This window comes from Triticum dicoccoides, chromosome 3A (genome assembly GCF_002162155.2).
Source record: "Triticum dicoccoides isolate Atlit2015 ecotype Zavitan chromosome 3A, WEW_v2.0, whole genome shotgun sequence".
In the NCBI taxonomy this organism is placed as follows: domain Eukaryota; kingdom Viridiplantae; phylum Streptophyta; class Magnoliopsida; order Poales; family Poaceae; genus Triticum; species Triticum dicoccoides.
Genome location: NC_041384.1, coordinates 750,482,726 through 750,509,335, shown reverse-complemented (window position 1 = coordinate 750,509,335; position 26,610 = coordinate 750,482,726).

Below are 26,610 nucleotides of genomic sequence, written 5' to 3'. Positions count from 1 at the left end.
CCCGCGTCGCCGCCCCGTCACGCCCTGGCCCGTCGCCGCCCCGGGCCGTCGCCTCACCGTCGCCGTCGCCCCGCTGTGAGCTCTCCCCCTCTAACCCCTCTCCCTCGCCCCCGGTGGCCACCATGGGCGCCGCCCCTCCCCGAGCCCATGGATATAATTAGTGTTTAATTAGTATGGAATTTTTTTATATAATGTTGTTTTTCTGTTTTTAATGGATGTATAGAAGTTGTTTTTTCTGTTTTTAGTGTTAGATGCTTAATTAGTATGAAATAGCATATAGAATTTTGACATATGCAATGATAGCATAATTAGTGTTACATTTGCATATAGTATTTGTTGTCGACGATGCCCGGCCCGCATCCCCGCCGTCGACCCGTTCGCGATGACGTCCTGCTTCAGAGGACCCATGTCCGGGACTGGGCTCCGCCAGGCTGGCACTGGGAGGTGCTACCTTCAGGGGCGCGACACTTGGTGAGGAACCCGGCCCCGGGTCCCATCGTCGACCCTCATCTCCTTTGGTGGCATTCGCGTGGGCCACTTTTAGTGCGGAGGGAGCCGGCCCCGCAGGAGGTGGTACGTCGCCGTGTCAGGGAGGAGGACGAGCACGTCCATCGCTACATGGCTGCTATGGACGTCAGGTTCTCCAATACCTGGCAGGTTCTTTGGGGAGATCACCCGAGCTATGATCCAGTGATGGTTCCTTCACTTTGGTTGTCCACCGCCTAGATTACTCTCTATTATTCGATCTTTATTAGCTAGCTAGCTAGCTAGTGATGTATTCGATATATAATATTCGAGATGATTTATTCAAGATTATATATATTATTTAAGACGATGTATTCAAGATTATATCTATTATTCGAGACGACGTATTCGAGATTAAATCTATTATTCGAGACGATGTATTCGAGATTATATCTATTATGCGAGACGATGTATTCGAGATTATATCTATTATTCAAGATTATACTAAATTGTTTTATATTTCTTTTGGCATAGTTAAATAAAAGCTATGGCGGACAATACCGACAGAGAGAGAGAGAACAGACCATGTTCGATATCATACGCGGACCAGATGATGATCAGAAGGAAGAAAATTTTGACGGCTCCAAATTTCTAAACAACACCGGAGAGGGTGATACAATATTCGATCGTGATGACCGAGAAGATGAAGTCATGAACTACGACGAAGAACATGTTGATCCTGAAACAACAAACACCGGCGAGGTATATATATTTATATAAGCAGGAATCTGGTGACCATCACATGTTTTAAATGAGTTGAAGATATATTAACGAATCGATCTTTCTTCTTTCAGCCATCCGGATCGAGCAAATCTTCAGGCAAAAGGACGAAACGAGGCCCGAACAAAAAGTTGAAGGAGGGCGTAAAGTACAATATCGAGGGATTCAAACCTAATGGCGAACCATTAGCGCCTAAGAAGATTGCGGACAAGTTCGTTCGTCAGTGCGGAGTTCTTGTGAAGGACCAACTCCCGATCTCCCTTCAAAATGGAGAAAGCCAGCAAAGCCACGTCCAAATGTTACTTTTGTCGACGAGAATCAAAAAAACTGCTTTGGGATACTCTCATGGAACATTTCACCCTACCAGATAATTTCACAGAAGCAGATGTGCGGAAAGTCAAGGACGCTGCTTTTAGGAAGATGGCGGTTGCATTCAAGAACCACAAGAGAACGACGTGGGAGAAGTACGTCAAGGGAGGAAGGAAGACTCCAGTATTCGAAGGGATACTAGAGAATCAAAGTGCTCATTGGGACGATTTCGTGAAATTCAAGGATTCAGAATTAGCTAAGGAACGGCCGAGAATAAACAAGAAGAATGCCGAAAAAAAGGATAAGTTCCGTAAGCTGGGGCCAGGTGGCTACGCGGTGGCAATGCCTAAGTGGGATAAGTCTGAGAAAGAGATGGAGGATGCAAGTGTCACTCCGGTTACTAAGAGCTGGCCCCCCAGGTGCAGGACTTGGTTCTATGCGCATGGGGGGGAGTTGGACCCGAAGACAGGCAATGTTTCGACGAAGGCATGTCTGAACAGAGCCGACGATGCGCTACTTGTTGCAATAGAAGAGGCTTGATCGGGGGTGTTCCAGCCCAACAGAGAGAACGACGAGCTCACGCGTGCCCTGGGAAATCCTGAACACCCGGGAAGAACACGAGGCAAGGGCGCTATTCCGTGGTATGAGGGGTTTTCGGACTGGAACGCCGACTACAGAACCCGTGCGAGAAAGAAGATTGCGGAGGAGAAGAAGAGGAAGATGGAGGAGGAGCAGAGGAAGCGGGACTATGAACGCCTTCAAGGCCTAGAAGCAAGTCAAGCGGAATTGGCAGCTAAATTCCAGCGGCAGCAGGAGCAAATCGACTCACTTAGCCAGCAAAGGGGGTCTCAGCAGCTGCAGCAGCTAGTGGATGATCCAGCATTGGATACCACCGCCCCATCCATGCCGAGAAGCAGCGTGGGTTCCGCCCCGGGCGATGCAGTAGTGCTAGATAGATACCCCGTGGATGACATCACGGAGAACACTAACTGCGAGCTACACTTCAAAATTAAGAACATATCCATGAAGGTGGCGGGCGCCGTTGCTTTTTCAAATTCCCCCGAGGCAACCTTCCATTGCAACCCGATTCCAGCGGGCTATGCTCATGTCTTGGTTGATGAGGTGGTGGACCCATATTCGGGTCTACAGCTTGACATTCCTGGAGGTGACGACGAGCACACATTAGGAGAGGCCATACATCGTGTCATCCTATGAAGAAAGGATTGCATCATCTTTCGAAGTCCGCCACCGAGTCAGCAGACTCCCGCTCCTCCAAGTCGACCAACGCGTGAGGCCACTCCTCCTCCTCCAAGTCCGGCAAAGTGTCAGGCCACTCCTCCTCCAAGTCCGACACAGCGTCAGACGTCCACTCCTCCTCCAAGTCCGGCACAACCTCAGGCCACTACAAGTCCGGCACAGCTTCAGCCACTCTTCCTCGTCCAACTCAGCCCCGTCAGCCGTCTCCGCCGCCTCAGCAATCGCAGAAGAGACACCCCGCAGCTATGGTGCGTAGCGGTACGAGTCGAGGTCATAGTACAAGAAGTACAGGCGGAGGCAAGCGATATAAATATGGTCCAAACCTCACTACTCCTCTTCCTGAGAGGGCTTACGACAGGACCGAGGAGCAAACCAATGCCATAGTGCAGACAGAACTCGACGCCCATTTTGGACCGAAACCGCCATCGCCGCCAAGGGAGAAAGTGCCTGTGGAAGTAGTTGACCACTTCATTCGTATGGCTCAACCACCAGCTCCTAAGCCTGCTGACACAGACTATGAGTGCCACATCAGGAAGTTACATCGACGACGTCTACAGAAGGAGGCGAGCTCGAGCTCAAGCAAACAACAAGCAGCTGTCAAAAAATGCGGGAAAACCATTGCCCAGCTGGGAAAACAGGTGGCACAATCGATCCCCCCGCTTGTTGTGCCGCCAACAACACGTGACAGTACGCGCGCCCAATATTATTGTGGCCAAACAGTTTACGCTCCCGAGGTGGGCGATGTGGTAATAACCCAGGAGCATATAATGCAGGCTGAAGAACTCAAGATCACTGTTGGACAACTCCTCGAGATCGAGGACATGCCTGGGATTACAGAGGAGGAAATAAAACGGAAATATGTCCGGGGCCAACCTTTGGTCGAGCCAGAAGATGTCAACAAGCTCCCAACGAGAATGTATGAATTGCATCAATGGTACATGGCCATTACCAAGAGATCCAATCGAGAGTCCCTCATGGTGTATGTCAAGAAGGATGATTACTACCATGAGAAAGCTGTGGCAGTTGAGTATCCTGAACTGTTTCAGTTATACAATCAAGACACACTCGACAAATCTATCGTCAGTTGCTATTGTCTGTAAGTGATTTCTTTCTGTAATTTAAGTCTCAAGCTAGCTGTAGTGATCCTTTTGATCAATCATTACCTGTAATTATCCTCACTATATTCTTTTCTGTGGTATTATGCAGGATGAAGATGTATGAAATGAGAAAAGGTGGGCGCTATGGCATTGGGTTCATTGACCCAAACACCGTTAATGAATACACATGGAAAATAAACAAGCTTCAAGAAAAAGAGGTAGAGGACAGAATGCTAGAGTTATTTAAGCGCCTCAAATACAATGAAGATATACTACTTCCTTCCAACTTCCAGTGAGTCACACTGTCTTGTACTACAAATTCTCTGTTTTTGCCTACTAGCTAGCTAGCTACATGTTTTTGCTTACATATGCCCGCTTAATTAAGACATTCAAATGTGTGTGCATGCAGATTTCACTCGATCTTGTGTATCATTAAAGTTGACGCTGGAACAGTTGAAATACTGGACTCGCTACTTAAAAAACAAAGTGACTATAACATCTTGTTTGGGATAGTCAACAGGTAATTTCAATCATTATTAACTATATATCTCGGCCTATTTAGTAATTCGTCATTTCATGATATGAACTATTTAATAACCCCTTTATTCATTTTCTTTGTCGGGGGCAGGGCTTGGGCAAGGTTCATCAGCATCACGGAAGGCGAATGGAAACCAAAGCTGAAATGGTTTCGATCCAAGGTAAGTAATTAAGTAGTACTAGCTAGCTAGCTAGCTAGCTGCCATCTCTTTAATTATCATGCTTGATTAATTATTATCTGATCAAATTAAATTCCATTCTCGTAATAAAGGCCCTGAAGCAGGCGCAGGGGACTGATCTGTGTGCATTCTGCGTTTGCGAGAACATTCGCATGATGGCGTCCGAAAGGAGCAGATCTCAAAGACAGGAATGGGTACGCTTGTCAGAACACTATTCACAATTTTTACACCATTATCGATTTCTAGTCACACAACTAATACACATGCATATTGATCTCCTTCTTAACAGTTCAAAGAGGTGCGGGACAAGCTCCTAGAAACGGAGCGTGTAGAAGCACTTCAAGAGGAAGTAGCGGGACTTTTGCTCGACCAGGTCATAAATCCGAAGGGAGAATACTATTACCCGCTACTGCCCCCATGAACCACTTCCAATTGTCATCGTGCTCCGAAGGCACCAATTAGGCTAATGCCACTGGCTCCGAAGGCAACATGCATATGTAGGAGAAATTGTATATAGCTATACATGTGTGTATGTGTGAATTAATATGGTTTGTGAGACATTGATGATATATATATATATATATGATTGGTTCTACTAGAAATTCTATTTATATATATATATATATGCATAACATGTACAATGTGTAGTACAGTAAAATACAAGCAAACGAAAAAGAATTAAAATGGAAAACACAAAATTAAATGAAAAAGAAATCATAAAACCAAAAACCCCCCAAACATTTTAGTACCGGTTGGTGTTACCAACCGGTACTAAAGGGCTCCCGGCCCCCGGAGCTGGCTCGTGCCACGTGGTTGCCCTTTAGGACCGGTTCGTGCTGAACCGGTACTAAAGGGGGGGCTTTAGTGCCGAAACTTTAGTGCCGGTTCCTAAACCGGCACTAAAGGGCCTTACGAACCGGTGCTATTGCCCGGTTCTGCACTAGTGACGGCACCTCTGTGTTCAGCACACCTTTAGCACGATGACGAAGTCCCTCGAGCTCTCGATCCAGTTGAGGACGAGGGAGAGTTCCGTCAGCATGACGGCGTGGCAACGTCGATGATGAAGTTACCGGCGCAGGGCTTCGCCTAAGCACTACGACGTTATGACTGAGGTGTGTAACTATGGAGGAGGGCACCGCACACGGCTAAGAGAAGACTTGGTGTGCCTTTGGGGTGCCCCCTCCAAGGTATTTAAAGGAGGGGGAGGAGGAGGCCGGCCCAAGGGGGGCGCGCCAAGGGGGAGAGTCCTACTTGGACTCCCGGTCCAAGTAGGATTCGGCCCCCCCTTTCCTATTCCAACAAGGGGAAGGAGGGAAGGAGAGGGAGAGGGGAAGGAGGGGGGGCGCCCCCTCCGCCAAGTCCAATTTGGAATGTCCTTGGGGGGGGGCACCTTGTGGCCTTCCCTCTCCTTCTCCCTTATGGCCCATTAAGGCCCATAACTTTCCCGGGGGGTTCCAGTAACCTCTAGGTTCCCCGATAAATATCCGAAATGTCCCAAAACCGTTCTGGTGTCCGAATACCTTCGTCCAATATATCAATCTTTACCTCTTGACCATTTGGATACTCCTCGTCATGTCCGTGATCTCATTCGGGACTCCAAACAAACTTTGGTCATCAAATAACATAACTCATAATACAAATCTTCATCGAACGTTAAGCGTGCGGACACTACGGGTTCGAGAAATATGTAGATGTGACCGAGACACATCTCCGGTCAATAACCAATAGCGGAACCTGGATTCTCATATGGGCTCCTACATATTCTACAAAGTTCTTTATCAGTCAAACCGCATAACAACATACGTTATTCCCTTTGTCATCGGTATGTTACTTGCCCGAGATTCGATCGTCGGTATCCTCATACCTATTTCAATCTCATTACCGAAAGTCTCTTTACTCGTTCCATAATGCATCATCCCACAACTAACTCATTAGTCACATTGCTTGCAAGGCTTATAGTGAAGTGCATTACCGAGAGGGCCCAGAGATATCTCTCCGATAGACGGAGTGACAAATCATAATCTCGATCTATGCCAACTCAACAACACGATCGGAGACGCCTTTAGAGCATATTTATAATCACCCAGTTATATTGTGACGTTTGATAGCACACAAAGTGTTCCTCCAGATTCGGGAGTTAAATAATCTCATAGTCAGAGGAATATGTATAAGTCGTGAAGAAAGCAATAGCAATAAAACTAAACGATTATTATGCTAAGCTAACGGATGGATCTTGTCCATCTCATCATTCTCTAATGATGTGATCCCGTTTATCAAATGACAACACATATCTACGATTAGGAAACTTAACGATATTTGATTAGCGAGCCAGTCAAGTAGAGGCATACTAGGGACACTCTGTTTGTCTATGTATTCACACATGTACTAAGTTTCCGGTTAATACAATTATAGCATGAATAATAAAGATCTATCATGATATAAGGAAATATAAATAACAACTTTATTATTGCATCTAGGGCATATTTCCTTCATTCTCCCACTTACACTAGAGTCAATAATCTAGATTACATAGTAATGATTTTAACACCCATGGAGTCTTGGTGCTAATCATGTTTTGCTCGTGAGAGAGGCTTAGTCAAAGGGTCCGCAAGATTCAGATCCGTATGTATTTTGCAAATCTCCATGTCTCCCTGACTTGATCGCGGATGGAATTGAAGCGTCTCTTGATGTGTTTGGTTCTCTTCTGAAACCTCGATTCCTTTGCCAAGGCTATTGCTCCAGTATTGTCACAAAAGATTTTCATTGGACCCGATGCACTAGGTATTACACCTAGATCAGATATGAACTCCTTCATTTGATGCTTCCAAAGCAGCTATGTACTCCGCTTCACATGAAGATCCCGCCACGCCGCTCTGCTTGGAACTGCACCAACTAACAGCTCCACCATTCAATATAAATACGTATCCGGTTTGTGACTTAAAGTCATCCGGATAAGTGTCAAAGCTTGCATCGATGTAACCATTTGCGACAAGATCTTTCTCACCTCCATAAACGAGTAACATATCAGGTATTTCAGGATGTTCTTGACTGCTGTCCAGTGATCCACTCCTGGATTACTTTGGTACCACCCTGCTAAACTTATAGCAAGGCACACATCCGGTCCGATACACAGATAGAACCTATGGCTGAATCATAGGGAATGGCTTTCATTTTCTCTCTATCTTCTGCAGTGGTCGGGCATTGAGTCTGACTCAACTTCACACTTTGTAACACAGGCAAGAACCCTTTCTTTGACTGATCCATTTTGAACTTCTTCAAAACTTTATCAAGGTATGAACTTTGTGAAAGTCCAATTAAGCGTCATGATCTATCTCTATAGATCTTGATGCCCAATATATAAGCAGCTTCACTGACGTCTTTCTTTGAAAAATTCTTATTCAATTATCCTTTTATGCTATCCAGAAATTATGTATTATTTCCAATCAACAATATTTCATCCACATATAATATTAGAAATGCTACAAAGCTCCCACTCACTTTCTTGTAAATACAGGTGTGGGAGTCCTGGATTAGGGGGTCTCCGGATAGCCGGACTATCTCCATTGGCCGGACTGTTAGACTATGAAGATACAAGATTGAAGACTTCGTCTCGTGTCCGGATGGGACTCTACTTGGCGTGGAAGGCAAGCTAGGCAATACGTATATGGATATCTCCTCCTTTGTAACCGACCTTGTGTAAACCCTAACCCTCTTCGGTGTCTATATAAACCGAAGGGTTTTAGTCCATAGGACAACAATCACAACATACAATCATACCATAGGCTAGCTTCTAGGGTTTAGCCTCTTTGATCTCGTGGTAGATCTACTCTTCTAACACCCATATCATCAATATCAATCAAGCAGGACGTAGGGTTTTACCTCCATCAAGAGGGCCCGAACCTGGGTGAAACTTCGTGTCCCTTGTCTCCTGTTACCATCCGGCCTAGACGCACAGTTCGGGACCCCCTACCCGAGATCCGCCGGTTTTGACACCGACATTGGTGCTTTCATTGAGAGTTCCTCTGTGTCATCACCGTTAGGTTTGATGGCTCCTACTATCATCGATAGTGATGCCGTCTTGGGTGAGACCTTTCTCCCCGGACAAATCTTCGTATTCGGCAGCTTGGCACTACGGGCTAATTCACTTGGCCATCTGGAGCAGATTGAAAGCTACGCCCCTGGCCATCAGGTCAGATTTGGAAGTTTGAACTACACGGCCGACATCCTCGGGGACTTGATCTTCGACGAATTCGAGCCACAGCTGGGCGCGCCACACTGTCTCGATGGGTATGATCTAGCTCTGCCACCGGACGGTACTCCAGAGGCCGCGCCCACACCAGCTCCGACCCTTAGCTCGGAGCCAACTGCGCCGATTGAGGACGGGTGGCTAGACACCGCCTCAGGGGCTGCAGTCTCAACGGCGATCGAGCCGAACACTCGCATAATCCTCTGCGCAGCCCGTGACTCCAAGGTGCCGGACTCTCTTCCGGAGCCCGAACCATCCGCGCCCCTGCCAATCGAATCCGAGTGGGCGCCGATCATGGAATTCACCGCTGTGGATATCTTTTAGCACTCGCCCTTCGGCGACATTCTGAATTCACTAAGATCTCTCTCTTTGTCAGGAGAGCCCTGGCCGAATTATGGCCAACAGGACTGGGATGCGTACGACGAAGAAATTCGACGCCAACCCACCAACCACTTTGTAGCCACTGTCGATGATTTAACCGACATGCTCGACTTTGACTCCGAAGACATCGACGGTATGGATGACGATGTAGGAGACGAACATGAACTAGCACCTATAGGGCACTGGAAAGCCACCTCGTTGTATGACATATACATGGTGGATACACCCAATGAAGGCAATGACGACGAGAGAACGGAGGATGACCCCTCCAAGAAGCAACCCAAGCGCCGACATCAGCGGCGCCGCTCTAAGTCCCGCCAAAGCAAAAGTGGTGATACCGACACAGGAGATAATAACACTCCGGATAGCGCCGAAAACAACAATAATCCCCTCCAGCAAGATTTAGAGCAGGAGGATGAAGGAGCCAGCTCTCCTGAGAGGGCGGCTGACGGAGAGGAGGAGGATGACAATTACATGCCCCCCTCTGAAGACGAGGCAAGCCTCGGCGATGATGAATTCGCAGTACCAGAGGATCCCGTCGAACAAGAGCGCTTCAAGCGCAGGCTTATGGCCACGGCCAATAGCCTGAAGAAAAAGCAGCAACAGCTTCGAGCTGATCAAGATCTGCTAGCTGACAAATGGACTGAAGTCCTCGCGGCCGAGCAATATTAACTCGAGCGTCCCTCCAAGAGCTATCCAAGGCGCAGGTTACTTTCCTGACTGGAGGAAGAAGCATATGAAACGGCTGATCGGCCACCTCGAGGCCGCGATAGAGAGGCATTCTGGCCAAAAACTCAGCCTCCACCCCAACGCCATTCAAATAAAAAGGCATGGGGAGATACGCCGGACCTGCGAGACATATTGGAGGAAAAAGCAAAGCATTCAAGACCGATCTACGGATCACGAGGGCGCACCACTCTACGAGACGATACATGTCACGCCGGATACAGTGAAAGCAAATCCGGCCGGGCCGAACACAGCAGGCAGGACCCATTCGAGCTGCGTCGCGATATAGCCCAATACAGAGGTGCCGCACACCCCTTATGCTTCACAGACGAAGTAATGGAACATCAATTCTCAGAAGGTTTCAAACCTGTAAACATTGAATCATACGACGGCACTACAGACCCCGCGGTATGGATTGAGGACTTCCTCCTCCATATCCACATGGCCCGCGGTGATGACTTACATGCCATCAAGTAGCTCCCAATAAAACTCAAAGGACCAGCACGACATTGGCTTAATAGCTTGCCAGCGGACTCCATTAGCTGTCAGGAAGATCTGGAAGCCGCATTCCTCGACAACTTTCAGGGCACTTATGTGCGACCACCAGACGCCGATGACTTGAGCCATCAGCAACCAGAAGAGTCGGCCAGGCAATTCTGGACTCGGTTCCTTACAAAGAAAAATCAAATCGTCGACTGTCTGGATGCGGAGGCCTTAGCGGCTTTCAAGCACAATATCCGAGACGAGTGGCTAGCCCGGCACCTTGGTCAAGAAAAGCCGAAATCTATGGCAGCCCTCACGATGCTCATGACCCGCTTTTGTGTGGGAGAAGACAGCTAGTTGGCTCGCAGTAATAACATATCAAAGAACCATGGTACCCCAGAGACCAAGGACGGCAATAGTAGGCCACATCGCAACAAGCATAAGGGCCGCATTAACGGCGAAAGTAATGAGGATACGGCAGTCAATGCTGGATTCAAAGGCTCTAAACCCAGTCAGCGGAAAAAGCCATTCAAACAAAGTACACCGGGTCCGTCCAGCTTGGACCGTATACTCGATCGCTCGTGTCAAATACACGGCACCCCAGACAAGCTAGCCCATCACACCAACAGGGATTGTTGGGTGTTCAAGCAGGCCGGCAAGTTAATTGCCAAAGACAAGGACAAGGGGCCGCATAGCGATGACGAGGAAGAACCCTGGCAGCCGCACACTGGAGGACAGAAGAGGTTTCTCCCGCGTGCGGACGGTGAACATGATATATGCAACCCACATCCCCAAGAGGGAGCGGAAGCGTGCGCTCAGGGACGTATATGCGTTGGAGCCAGTCGCCCCAAAGTTCAACCCTTGGTCCCCCTGTCCGATCACTTCCGATCACAGGGACCACCCCACTAGTATCCGTCATGGTGGATTCGCCGCACTGGTCCTAGACCCAATCATTGACGGATTTCACCTCACTCGAGTCCTTATGGACGGCGGCAGCAGCCTGAACCTGCTTTATCAGGACACAGTGCGCAAAATGGGTATAGACCCCTCAAGGATTAAACTCACAAAAACGACCTTTAAAGGCGTCACTCCAGGCGTAAAGGCCCACTGCCCAGGCTCAATTACTCTGGAAGTGGTCTTTGGATCCCCGGATAACTTCCGAAGCGAAGAGTTAATCTTCGATATAGTCCCGTTTCGCAGTGGTTATCACGCGCTGCTCGGACGAACCGCATTTGCCAGATTCAATGTGGTACCACATTATGCATACCACAAGCTCAAGATGTCAGGACCTCGCGGAGCTATTACAGTCAATGGAAACACAGAGCGCTCTCTTCGAACAGAGGAGCACACCGCGGCCCTCGCAGCAGAAGCGCAAAGCAGCCTCTCAAGGCAATCTACCAGTTCGGCATTTCAAAGCCCGGACACCTTCAAGCACGCTCGGGGCAATCGGCAAACAGACCGCCTGTCACGATCTGAGCTCGCGTAGCAATATGGCGGCCACCCCAATCCCAGCCCAACGGCCTTGTTCGTGCCGCGCATACATAATTACGCGTTAAAAATACCATGGGCACATATGGGGAGGGGGAGGCACAACTACAGCACGCCCCAAAACGCGGCCTAAACCGCACCAGGGGCTTCCCGTTTGGTTATTTTTCTTTTTCTTTCAGGACTTCAATCTCTAGAAACACTACCCGGCAGCTCTATTGCCGAACACATGATACAGCAACCAAGGAGGTCGACAACCACAGAATTCCAAGGTGGATATAATTCCTTAGCTTGCCCTTGGAAGGGACATAGTCCTACTCTTTTGCTTATTACACTATCTGTATCACTCTGCTTTAATGCAATTTTTTCAATATACAATACATGACATTACGACTATTATCGCATTATTGTTATATATATATATACATATCTATGTGTTCATTAATAACGCTTAGCAACCGTACACTTTGGTACAGCCAATGCACCAGGGGCTTACGTACCCACAATATGGTGTGAAAAGTCCGAACACTTCCACAAGTGCGGCACCCCGAACTTATAGCATTATATGCATCAGCTCTGAATCATGTCTTTGGTCAAATGTTGGGTTTGCCCGGCTCCTATGTTCTGGTACCTTACGTTCCGCTCTATCGGCTAAGGTAGCGCCAGCAGAACTACTGCGATTGTGCCCCGGTTCTGCCGGGTCGAGCACCTCAGTAGAGAAAGCTAAAACTAACTGTCATGATAAGGCGAGAGACTGGTTGCTATTCGGCGAGGTTTTTTGAGTCCCTAATGACTTATGCCGCTTAGGGCGAGGGGGCGGCTCCGTCCGGCTTATAGGCGTGTATCGCGCCCCGAATTCGGTCTTCTGAATACCAGGGCCTTCGCCGAAATTTAAAATTATAGAATTCTATGGCTAAGTGAGAGCGATAAAGCATTATTAGTCCGGTTGCCTTGTTCGTTGTGCTGAGCACCTCCCTCGAAGGACCCAATCATGGGAACAAGAGTGCTCAGGTTTATCCTGAACACCCCAGCACTCGTGGTATGGGGGCAGAAGCCGAGGACTAGCCATCTCTCAGATTGGATAAACAGCCAAACAGAAGGTAATATTTTAAATTCACAGAAGCGTTGCATAGCACATATGAAACAAGTTTTCATCACACAGGATACAAAACGAGCAAGTCTCATTCAAATATTACATTTTGTGAACACTCATCCGCGATAAGACGGGCGCCCGGCAGAACACCCTCGTAGTACATCTCGGGGTGGCGGTGCTCCTTGCCCTCCGGCAGCCCCTCCTTGATAAACTTCACGGCGTCCAGCTTGACCGACTACGTTTTCACACGGGCGAAGGCCCGTCGTGCACCTTCAATGCAGACGGATCGCTTGACGACCTCCAGCCGTGGGCAAGCATCCACAAGCTGCCTCACCAGGCCGAAGAAGCTGTTCGGAAGGGCATCGCCAGGCCACAACCGGACTATGAACCCCTTCATGGCCTGATCGGCCGCCTTATGTAGCTCGGCCATCTGCTTCAGCTGGTCGCTCAATGGCACCGGATGTTCGGCCTCAACATACTGAGACCAAAACAGCTTCTCTATCGAGCTCCCGTCCCCGGCCCATTAGAATTGTGCGGCATCGGACACGCTGCGGGGCAAATCTGCGAATGCTCCTGAAGAGCTCCGGATTCGGGTAAGTAATCGGTAAATTACTTTTACAAGCTTGCTTTGCATATAGAAAGCCTTACCCGCCGCTATCTTCTTCATCGCGTCGATCTCATGAAGGAACTTCTGGGCCTCGCCCTTGGCACTCTTCGCGCTCTCACGGGCCGCGGCAAGCTCCGACTCTCGCATCTTCAAGTCAAGCTCCAATGGATCGTGATTCGTCACGAGAGCCTGGAGCTCTTGCTGCACCTCGCCCACCCGAGCCTCGTGCCTCTCTCGCTCGGTGCGCTCCTGGGCCGCCTTTTCTTCGGCCTGGGACAACACTTGCTTCAGGGTCGCCACCTCAGTCGTGGCCCCTGGCAAACATACAATGATCCTATTATCTAGCAATCGCGTCTTTCTCCTCATCTACTGACGGGGTATTACTTACCCTTGTTCTCCTCGAGCTGCCTCTTAGCAAGGCCGAGCTCTTTCTGGGACCCCTCGAGGGCCTCCTTCAGTACGGCGACCTCCGCAGTCAGTGCGGCGGATGCCAGCAGCGAAGCCTGCATATGCATATTTACATACTTATATTAGACTCCTGCGATATTATTTGATCCTCTGTTCGGCTTTTATTTCTGAACACCGAACAAAGCATCAGGGGCTACTGTCTATGCGGTAATATTTATACTACATTTTAAAACACTTACCTCGAAGTCTGTTAGAAGGCTAGTACAGGCTTCATTCAATCCGCTCTTGGCGGACTGAACCTTTTAGATCACCGCACTCATGATAGTGCGGTGCTCCTCCTCGATGGAAGCGCTGCGAAGCACTTCCAATATAGTGTCCGGTGCCTCTAGGTGGACAAAGGTCACCGACACAGGTGTCTCACCCTTCTTAAAAGGGGACCGCCTACCCGAGCTCGGATCCGTAGGAGGGTCCGGCGCGGTGTTCGGCTGGGGCCGAACTCGGAGCTTTCGGGGACCCCGTCCCCTCGGCTCCCGGAGTCTGGAAGGTCGCCTTGAGGCACCTCCGGGACTGTCCCCCTCGATCCGGTGCCTCTTGAGACAGCACCTCGGTGTTGTCGGCCAGATGAGGGGAGGTGGCGGTCGGGACAGGATCGCTATCCATGTCTGATGAGCCGAGGGAGCCGTCCGAGGATACCTCGATATTGGCTCGGGGCCGCTTGTACAATTTAGTTCGGCGTTAGGGAAAGCAACGTGACAAAGGAATCCTATGGGTTACTTTGGTACTCGAATACTTACGATCTCCCCTGGGGCTTGCCCCTGGGCAACGACTCATCTTCACTTTCGACGGCGGCGGTGGAGCTGTCCGGAAGGAGCGTCCTTCCCTTCTTGGACCCTTCGGCCTCCCCAGTTGGGGCGGCCTTCCTTTTCTTGTCTCTCCCAGTCGGTGGGGGAGCCTCTTCTTCCTCTTCCTCATCTTCGGGGGAAGAGTGCGCCATAGAGTCATTGGACGGTGAGTCCGACGACGTCTGGTGTAGAGAACTCTTTCGAGCTCCCTTGGCCTTCTTGGTCTTCTCTGGCACCTTATAAGGGGCCGGAGTCAGCATCTTCGTCAGAAGATCGTCTGCGGGGCCTTCGGGCAAGGGAGCCGGACAGTCGACCTGTCCGGCCATCTTCTTCCAGTCCTGTCAAAATTACGGGAGTTTAGATCCCGCATAGAGCCAATCTATATATATATATATATATATATAAAACAAATATCCTGTAAGAGGTAAAACAACTTACCGCACTGGCGTGGCGCTTCGCGCTGAATCCGCAATCCTCAGTAATGGGGGGAGGGACCGCGGCGCCCTTGAACAGCACCCTCCAGGCATCTTCATGAGTCGTGTCGAAGAGCCTGTTCAGAGTTCGGTGCTGCGCCGGATTAAACTCCCACAAGGTAAACTCCCGTTGTTGGCACGAGAGTATCCAGCGAACGAGCATAACCTGGACTATGTTGACAAGCTTGAGCTTCTTATCCACCATGTTCTGAATACATGACTGGAGTCCGGTCAGCTCTTTTGAATTACCCCAGGATAGGCCCTTCTCTTTCCAGGAGGTGAGCCGCATGGGGATGCCAGATCGGAACTCGGGGGCCGCTACCCATGCGGGGTCGCGCGGCTCGGTGATATAGAACCACCCCGATTGCCGCCCCTTTATGGTGTCCATGAAGGTGCCCTCGAGCCATGTGATGTTGGGCATCTTGCCCACCATGGCGCCTCCGCACTCCGCCTGGCTGCCGCTCACTACCTTCGGCTTGACATTGAAGGTCTTCATCCATAAGCCGAAGTGGGGCTTGATACGGAGGAAGGCCTCGCACACGACGATAAACATTGAGATGTTGAGGATGAAGTGTGGGGCCAGATCATGGAAATCCAGGCCATAATAAAACATGAGCCCCCGAACGAAGGGATGGAGAGGGAATCCTAGTCCGCGAAGGAAATGGGTGAGGAATACCACCCTCTCATGGGGCTCGGGGGTGGGGATGACATGTCCCTCATCTGGGAGCCGGTGCGCGATGTCGTCGTGCAGGTATCCGGCTCTCCTCAGTTTCTTGACGTCTCCCTCCGTGACGGAGGAGACCATCGACTTGCCTCCCGCTCAGGACATGGTTGGAGAAGGTTGAGGTGGAAGTGAGAGCTTGGGCGCTAGAGCTCGAGTATGCGGGAGCGGATGAGCAGAGGAGGAAGAAGGCATGGATAGAAAGGTGAATCCTTATCCCTTTATATGGGCGGACAAAATTAAACGTCCCCACTTGCCTAGTAAAACTTGCTTATCCCCCAAGCACCGCGATTGATGGCGCGGTTGGGTTACCCATGCCCGTATTGATGAGAATCCCGTAATAAGGGGACACGATCTCTGGTTTGACAAGACGTGTCGAAAAACTTCCTCACGTTATGTGCGGGGCTGGTTAAATAAAACAGTTTGAATAATCACCGGGCCATGACATGACGTCATGTTATCAAAACAAGCTACCGGATTAGATCTGCGAAGACATTATTCTCTCTACGGTGAAATGTGGAACTTATTTTGCAGGGTTGGACACTATCCTCGTATTCAAATTCTTTTGTGATGTATTCGAAGAAGGAACCTGCCTTGCAATGCCGGAGACAACTGTGCGCCGGACTCATCGTCATTGAAGCCTGGTTCAGGGCTACTGTGGGAGTCCTAGATTAGGGGGTCTCCGGATAGCCGGACTATCTCCATTGGCCGGACTGTTAGACTATGAAGATACAAGATAGAAGACTTCGTCTCGTGTCCGGATGGGACTCTACTTGGCGTGGAAGGCAAGCTAGGCAATACGTATATGGATATCTTCTCCTTTGTAACCGACCTTGTGTAAACCCTAACCCTCTCCGGTGTCTATATAAACCGAAGGGTTTTAGTCCATAGGACAACAATTGCAACATACAATCATGCCATAGGCTAGCTTCTAGGGTTTAGCCTCTCTGATCTCGTGGTAGATCTACTCTTGTAACACCCATATCATCAATATAAATCAAGCAGGACGTAGGGTTTTACCTCCATCAAGAGGGCCCGAACCTAGGTAAAACTTCGTGTCCCTTGTCTCCTGTTACCATCCGGCCTAGACGCACAGTTCCGGACCCCCTACCCGAGATTCGCCGGTTTTGACACCGACAACGGGTCTGTATAAAACCATATGCTTTGATCACACTATCAAAGTGTATATTCCAACTCTGAGAGGCTTGCACCAGTCCATAAATGGATCGCTAGAGTTTGCACACTTTGTTAGCACCTTTAGGATCGACAAAACCTTCTGGTTGCATCATAGACAACTCTTCTTTAAGATATCCGTTAAGGAATGCAGTTTTGACATCCATTTGCCAAATTTCATAATCATAAAATGCGGCAATTGCTAACATGATTCGGACAGACTTAAGAATCGCTATGGGTAAGAAGGTCTCATCGTAGTCAACTCCTTGAACTTGTCAAAAACCTTTTGTGACAAGTAGAGCTTTGTAGACAGTAACATTACCGTCAGCGTCAGTCTTCTTCTTGAAGATCCATTTATTATATATGGCTTGCTGATCATCTGGTAAGTCAGCCAAAGTCCACACTTTGTTCTCATACATGGATCACATCTTGGATTTCATGACCTCAAGTCATTTTGCGGAATCTGGGCTCATCATCGTTTCCTCATAGTTCGTAGGTTCGTCATGGTCAAGTAACATGACCTCCAGAACAGGATTACCGTACCACTCTAGTGCGGACCTTACTTTGGTTGACCTATGAGGTTCTGTAGTAACTTGATCTGAAGTTTTATGATCATCATCATTAGCTTCCTCACTAATTGGTGTAGGAATCACTGGAACTGATTTCTGTGATGAACTACTTTTCAATTCGGGAGAAGGGACAATTACCTCATCAAGTTCTACTTTCCTCCCACTCACTTCTTTCGAGAGAACCTCCTTCTCTAGAAAGGATCCCTTCTTAGCAACGAATATCTTGCCTTCGGATCTGTGATAGAAGGTGTACCCAACAGTCTCCTTTGGGTATCCTATGAAGACACATTTCTCAGATTTGGGTTCGAGCTTATCAGGTTGAAGCTTTTTCACATAAGCATCGCAGGCCCAAACTTTAAGAAACGATAGCTTAGGTTTCTTGCCAAACCATTGTTCATATGGTGTCATCTCAACGGATTTAGACGGTGCCCTATTTAACATGAACGCAGCCTTCTGTAAAGCATAACCCCAAAATGATAGCGGTAAATCAGCAAGAGACATCATAGATCACACCATATATAATAAAGTACGGTTATGACGTTCGGACACACCATTACACTGTGTTGTTCCAGGTGGCGTGAGTTGTGAAACTATTTCACATTGTTTCAAATGAAGACCAAACTCATAACTCAAATATTCACCTCCACGATCAGATCGTAGAAACTTTATTTTCTTGTTACGACGGTGTTCCACTTCACTCTAAAATTCTTTGAACTTTTCAAATGTTTCAGACTTATGTTTCATCAAGTAGATATATCCATATCTGCTCAAATCATTTGTGAAGGTTACAAAATAACGATACCCGATGATGTCGCTTGAAGCTACGTCGGTTTTTCCCCAAAGAGGAAGGGATGATGCAGCACAGCGGCAGTAGGTATTTCCCTCAGATATGAAACCAAGGTCATCAAACCAGTAGGAGAACCAAGCAACACAATGTAAACAACCCCTGCACACAAATAACAACAGCTCGCAACCCGACGTGTTAAAGGGGTTGTCAATCCCTTTCGGGTAACGGCGCCAGAAACGGCGTGTGACGGGAGATAAGGTTGTAGATATGGATAGATCGAACGCCAAATAATATAAATTGCAGCAAGGTATTTTTGGGTTTTTGGTTTAATAGATATGAAAATATAAGCAAATAAAATAGTAGATCACAAATGCAAATATATGAGAAAGAAGACCCGGGGGCCGTAGGTTTCACTAGTGGCTTCTCTCGAGAAAAATAGCAAATGGTGGGTAAACAAATTACTGTTGGGCAACTGAAAGAACCTCAAATAATTATGATGATATCCAGGCAATGATCATTACATAGGCATCACGTCCAAAATTAGTAGACCGACTCCTGCCTGCATCTACTACTATTACTCCACACAACGACCGCTATCCAGCATGCATCTAGTGTATTAAGTTCATGGAAAAATGGAGTAATGCAAGAAGAACGATGACATGATGTAGACATGATCTGTTTATCTATATGGCAGTAGATATAGATCTCGTCTTTTTATCCTTAGTAGAAACGATACATACATGTCGGTTCCCTTTCTGTCACTGGGATCAAGCACCGCAAGATCGAACCCACTACCGGGCACCTCTTTCCATTGCAAGATAAATAGATCAAGTTGGCCATACAAAACCCAAATATCGGACAAGAAATATGAGGCTATAAGAGATCATACATAAAAGAGATCAAAGAAACTCAAATACTTTCATGGATATAAAAAGATAGATCTGATCATAAACTCAAAGTTCATCCATCCCAACAAACACACCCACTAGTGTGCGTCGGTCCTAAACAAACGGTTTTTAACCCCTTTCCGCGACGGCATCTGGAACCGTCGCCAAGTGAGTGTGGGCAATAGCGGGGTCCTTCCCATACGACCCAAAAACCGCCGGGGATATGCCCTCCTGGCACACACGTTCGGCAAAATGAGGTCGTGTGCGATCGGCGAGCACGCAAATACGGAAATACATATAATATAGCGAAAAAATACAATTATATGGCGAAATTGTTTCCGGTCGCAAGTACATCCCACACAGTCAGTCCCCGCTAAATGTTTCCGTTCGTATGTACATCCCACACAGTCGCTCCAAGGAAAACGTTCGCGCAAGGTGGCGTAACGCAAACAATTTTGAAGAGAATGGCGTGTGTGATTGTTCATTGATCCAACACAGTTTATTCCTAGAAACTGTGTGCATTGCCTGAGGTCATCGCTCACAGTGGTTTCTCATTAACCGTTTGCAATAGGAAAACCCAATTAGCAGGATAATTGCCCTATTATTAATAATCCATTTACTAATCTAATTGACATTCATATTAAGCACATAATATATTCAATTTCCATATTAAGGAAGCAAGATTTCATAATTGAAATATATCAGAGTACAACATGATATAGCTTCAGCACTCAGCTACCCCATTACACAACTGCATCAACAGCAAGTTTCACATGCAACATCTAGAACGTTTCGAAATTAGCATCTTAGACGGTACATAGAGAGATGCATCTCATCTGGAAAATCGCTGAAGCGGAAGGACAATATTGAGCCTTCATTCATGTTGAAGGTCTTTGCAACTTTAGGCCAGTGCCTGTGGATGATTAACCGTCCATCCTTCGACCTCTTCAGGAACACTTCAATATTGAACCATGGGTGTTGTATGAAAACTTTTCTCGCCTCCTGACCATAGAGGTGGTTTGAGAGGTAATCATCAGTGAAGCCTGAAAACAAGGATGTGCATAAATATATTCTCTATATTGGAAATGGGGCAAAGGAATATAAAAAGGCAAGGTATTATAGTTAGTACCATCTTGTAAACATCAGTGATTTCCATTGTTTCCCTGCAACACATATAAGGTAGTTAGTCATCAGGTTAACTAAGGGTTCGCATGCTATCAGTAAAATAAGTTAATGATAAATAAGCACATTGCAGATTCATCAGATTAATTCAAGCCACATGGAAAACCCATTTATCCAAACCAAACATGATTAAGAATTAGGAAATATAGCACTTGTATATGTTTCTCATGTATTAAGTGCAGCCAAATTCGATTTATTCCTCACATCTATTTATATATAAAAAGTGCTTTATAGGGTAACCAGATAAAAGAGAATTAGTCTAGAAAATCTAATAATAATTAGAAACATCTAGCCATCAATTTAAACACATCAGCAAGCACAACCAATGGATGAAAAGATCAAAAATATTACCCACCAATGCCCTTAATAAGTTATCTTGGCCACGTAAAAAAAAGACAGCTCCACCTGATCTAAGATCACATATCTTACCTTAGGAGAAATAGCACACTCACGCCCTCCCATCAAGAAAAGGAAAAAAAAGCAAGCCCTAGAATTCTCATCCTAAAAGCAAAACGCCTAAAAAAACTATATCTGACATGGTATATTGTGCCCTGCATGCACGCATCTTAAAAAAAGAGAGATAGCTCCACCTAAGCGCACGTATCTCACTTGGGGAGGAGAAATAGCACGAAAAAAAGCCCTAGACTTCTCATCCTAAAAGCAAAGCGCCTAAGAAAAACAGAAAAAAAAATAGATCCGACGTCGTGTATTGTGCCCTGCATGCACGCATCTTTAAAAAAATATTTAGGTAAAATAAATACTCATGTGGTGTTGTACGCATAGGCTAGATATATCACGGTTGTCTTCAAAAAAAGATCTCACATGGTGCATTCTACCTTCATGTATGCATGGTTTTTCTAAAATAAACATATAAAATAGATCTCACGTGGTGCATAAAAAATTGTACGTATCCTTTTTTCTTTTTTTGGGAGAATTCACGTAGACTTCCTGATGTGTATCGTAAGTTTATTTGACACTAGCAACCTCCGAGCTAATCAAAAATTGAGGGGGGAAACGGAAATCCAAGGATGCCACCATCCCTCCGCGGAACCCACTGCCACAGATACCAATTCGACCGGCGGATGCCAGAGTGAAGATTGATGCTTACATGATCAAGACACTGTCCCGTGTCCGGTACATCAAATTCAGATAATCTGTCCAAACCCTCCATCAAGGTGATCAAGTGGACAAGCACGGCCTCGATCACAGGCAAGTAGACAACCTCAACATCTCCATCGAGCTTGCTTTATCAAGTAGTGGCATGGACAGGTGGTAAAGAGTACATATCCCTCGCGAAAAAGGTAAGGAGTATATATCTTTGAGCCGTCATATTATAGAAAAACATAACCCCGGGGATCACACTGCAGTGTTGTAGATCTCTTGCGAGGCTGGTACCTATGTCCGGACTCTATATATACTCCGTGTTTGCACCTTGAACTACACTCTGGTGTCATGTCCACATATGCATGAGCAGCATCGTGTCCACTCACGTACTCCCAGAGAGCAGTGCAACACCATGCACATTGTGATGGCTGGGATGTGGGCATTCGAGAACCACAGTAATGCGTCTTACATAATGTGTGTGGTAGGATGCCTCTAGAGGTAAATTAGTACTAGCTACAACAATCTTAGTTGTGAAGGAGTTACTGCTATTTGAAGTATAAACCATGCAAGACACTTGTATCACGTAGATACAACTTTACCTGCTTAAACATGTCTCACATGGACATGCAAATCATTATGAGAACCCATCTCTTCGAATTTTATATCATGCACAACTCAAATACATATACATAAGATTATATTTATTGTACACGCAGGTATGTCCAATCTGTCTGGTGCAATCACAAGCACGATCCTCCCGGAGGAAACACATTTTATATACCCGTACACTCTTAGAAATTGTTGTCACATGGACAAAAGCATTGAGCTTTGGGGAAGAATGCCTATGTAAATGTATGACGGTGTGAGAAAATTACATGCTCATTACATGCGTGGACTCAAATGGAAGCTTATTAACAATTCACACCATTTTACTAGCCAGGGATTAAAGAGTTAAGTTGATTAAGCCGACTATTGTCTTTCCGGCTTACTAACTCACCTTCCATTGTAGACAGGATAACTCACCGACATATCATTGTAGTGGCTTTGCTATATGTTTCAATGTACATCAAGTCACGAGATGATAAAACTTGCTCTCCTCCAAGGCTTGATAAGCTATTTTAAAGGATTTTACCAACTATGCACTCTGACTGCTTATAACAATTTTAATTACAAATTAAAATAATTTTCAAATTTCAAGCAACACAGTAAAAAGACTAATTTTTTTACAATATAGATATCTCAACTGGATTGGACAAGCAATAATTCATTTTTTACATTTTAGATAACAAATAAGTAGGTTAACAATCATATGTTATAGAATGAAAAATTAATGAGAGAAGCTAACAAGGAAAAAAGGGTCCATATTTATGTTATATGATTTTGATCCTTTTTGATGGAAAAAGTAAATGATAAAATGTTAATAAACTAATTATGTGCGAAGTAGATGTAAATTTTAGGAGCAAGTTCGAACCCGATATGGACAATTAGGATTTGAAGATTTAGCTTCTATGCTTAGTCTCCGTTCCCTGGATGCGAAAGGTGGTGTCAATGTTGTCATATTAAATGTGAAATCCAAGAATTTTACATCTCGATTTGAAATGGTTGGTCAAACTCAAAAATCAAGAGTTATTCTTCTTTTATAATTAATCCATGAACGCATAACAAACATCTTTATAGGGAATCCAAGGGAGCATAAAAAACCCTCTGTTGTGAAGTTTGCTAGGTGCCCAAAGTAAAACTCACTAATTTCATTGACAGAAATTGCAACAACACAAACGTGGAAGGGAGCACATCAACATAGTGTCAATATTATTGTTTTTAGTAATTCCTAGATAATTCCTTTTGATACGTGTGTATTATATATGTTACTCATGCCCAACTAAAAAATGGAAGTTTTCACAACAAATAGAAATAGAAAATAAGATTGCATGATAACTTACTTACTTCTTTCTTCTCTCTATTTTGAATTTGGACTACTAAATTTAAGCCGGTCGACCCTAAATAATTAGATAGCCATCACTGAGATTTTCAGGGATACAACATTGTGCATGTGGGTAATAAATAAGTTCATAGTGAATTAGGCACTGATCATGCATATGTACAACTGCATTACAAGATAAATCAAAGAGTCGTCCTTGCATAACATAATGGTTCAAATGATAGTTAGAGGAAAAGGTGAAATAAATGATTAGGTGGGCATAATGGAGGGTTATTATATGGGGACTAAACTAATATCATACATAATACAAGGTGAGGATTTTTTAATCCAGTTTCCATGGCAAATAGAATTACAAATTAACATATGTGTTGTACTCGACTTAATACTCACATGTAATATTAAATGTCATATAACCTTGGAAAATTCAATAGTTCTCTTGCCACCAACCACCAAATTGCTTAGTTGTGTTTTAAGTTTATGTTTTCCATCTATGGTACTATGCAGATCTTAATCTATTCCTTCCTTGAAACCAAAATATACAATTCAGAAAATGGAAAACTAAATCATCCATCACTTTTAACTAATACTCATTTCTTGAAGCATGATATTTACTTATATATAAATGGCAACAATATTTACTTATATATAGAATAATGCTAAGTAACTACATGGCAATGTGAATTCAAAATTTAAAAATATAAACCAATACAAATATTGCCATTTTGTTTTACACAAATTAAATAAAAAATTTCATTAGTTTTCTTTGAGAAACTAATATTATGTTATTAGTAAATTGTATAAAAGTTCTAGCCCGCGCATCGAGCGATCCACTCTACTAGTGGTATACAATAACAGAATGCAGCCACAACAATTGAACATCGCATTGCAGAATTGAACCAAGCAGTTAACTAAACACCACAACAAATGAACCAAACGTTAACTGAGCACCACATTGGACAATATAACATACCCTAATAGAAGATCAGACAGTTAACCAAACCAGGCATGCTTAACAACATGGAAATATAGCAATTGTATTTGTTTCTCATGTATTTAGTACAACCAAATTCGATTTATTCTTCACATGGTATACAATAACAGAATGCAACCACAACAATTGAGTATCGCATTGTAGAATTGGATCAAGCAGTTAACTAAACACCACAACAAGTGAACCAAGCCACAACAAATGAACCAAGAAGTTAAGTAAACACCAATTGAAAAATATAACGTACTCCTAATAGAAGATCAGATAGTTAACCAAAGCAAGCATGCTTAACAACTTGGAGAATTGAACCAAGCTGTTAATTGAACACCGCATTGCACGACATATAGAACATATACACTATAGCAGAAGATTGCATGGTAAAAGTAGATAGCACAATTCACTAGAATTTGTTAAGGAAAGGCAGTACCTAGTAAACTTAACATGGGTCCTTATAGTGAGCTAATAAGACAAGCTACTCCTAATTGTCGGAGATATCGAAGACGATTGGCTCCTTAGACATGGAAGAGGGCGAGGCCTCCGCATCATGGGTGCCCTCGTTGTAGTGGTGAGTTGCCTGAGCCGCTCCGGGCACCAACCTGCTGGCTCTCGAGATGAGGTAAGCACGCGCACACTGAGAAAATACCTCCAAGTCTTTGTCGAAGGCACCGACGGTGGCCTCGAGAAAACGCCACGAACAGTCGTTTAAAGCAGCCAACCGCGTCACGACATCGGTGCCCGAGGCATCAACGGTTGCCTCGACGGTGAGGTGCTGCTCCAAGACCTGGGGGTCGACACGAATGGAGCCATCGCAACCTCATCCACGTGTGCGGCCGCGATTTGCTTCTCCACTGCCAAATGCTCCGTGAGGTCTTGGCTATTGATGTAGGGTCACTAGTAGAAAAGGGGGCAAAGGTCCAGGCCGGGTCATCCCATTAGTCCCGGTTCAGTCACGAACCGGGACTAATGTAAGCATTGCTCCCGGTTCGTGCGGCTAAGGCATTAGTCCCGGTTCACCTGAGCCCTTTAGTCTCGGTTTGTGGCACGAACCGGGACTAAAGGGTGCGATGCCCTTTAGTCCCGGTTTGTGTCTCAAACCGGGACTAAAGATTAGACCTTTAGTCCCGGTTTTAGACACAAACCGGGACTAAAGGGTGCAATGCCCTTTAGTCCCGGTTTTAGACACAAACCGGGACTAAAGGTCCCATTTTGAAACTCTACCCCCCCCCCCTGTGGATCGCATTTTTATTTCGAAAAAAATCAAAAGAAAATGGTAAAAACTTCAAAAAATGAAATCCTTCGAGAGGTAGTCATATTACTACATCTACTAGTTAGGAAAATTAAAAAACTTCAATTTGGACATGTTTTGCAAAAAATGTAGGGAAAATGTAAAACGGCTATAACTTTTGCATACGATGTCAGAAAAAACGTATAATATATCAAAATGTTCAGAACGAAAATCCGCTTCCGATTTTGACGGCCTATGGCCTGTTTGCAAATTTTTAGAATCCTCATATTCTAAAAGGAAAAAAAGTTATGCTCAAATTTCAGTTTTTTTGAATTTTTGTTAAATCTGGCCAAACTATGGTCAAACTACTTATTCAAGAAGTATTAGTGTTACTAAATAATTATTCAAGAATATTAGTGTTACTAAATAATTATTTCAATTTTTTGAATTTTGGTCAACTATGGTCAAACAATGGTCAAACTGTGGTCAAACAATGGTAAAACTACTTATTCAAGAAATATTAGTGTTACTAAATAATTATTTCAGTTTTTTGAATTTGGTCAAATTTGGTCAAACTATGGTCAAACTGTGGTCAAACTAGGGTCAAACTGTGGTCAAACTACTTATTCAAGAAATATTAGTGTTACTAAATAATTATTGATTTTTA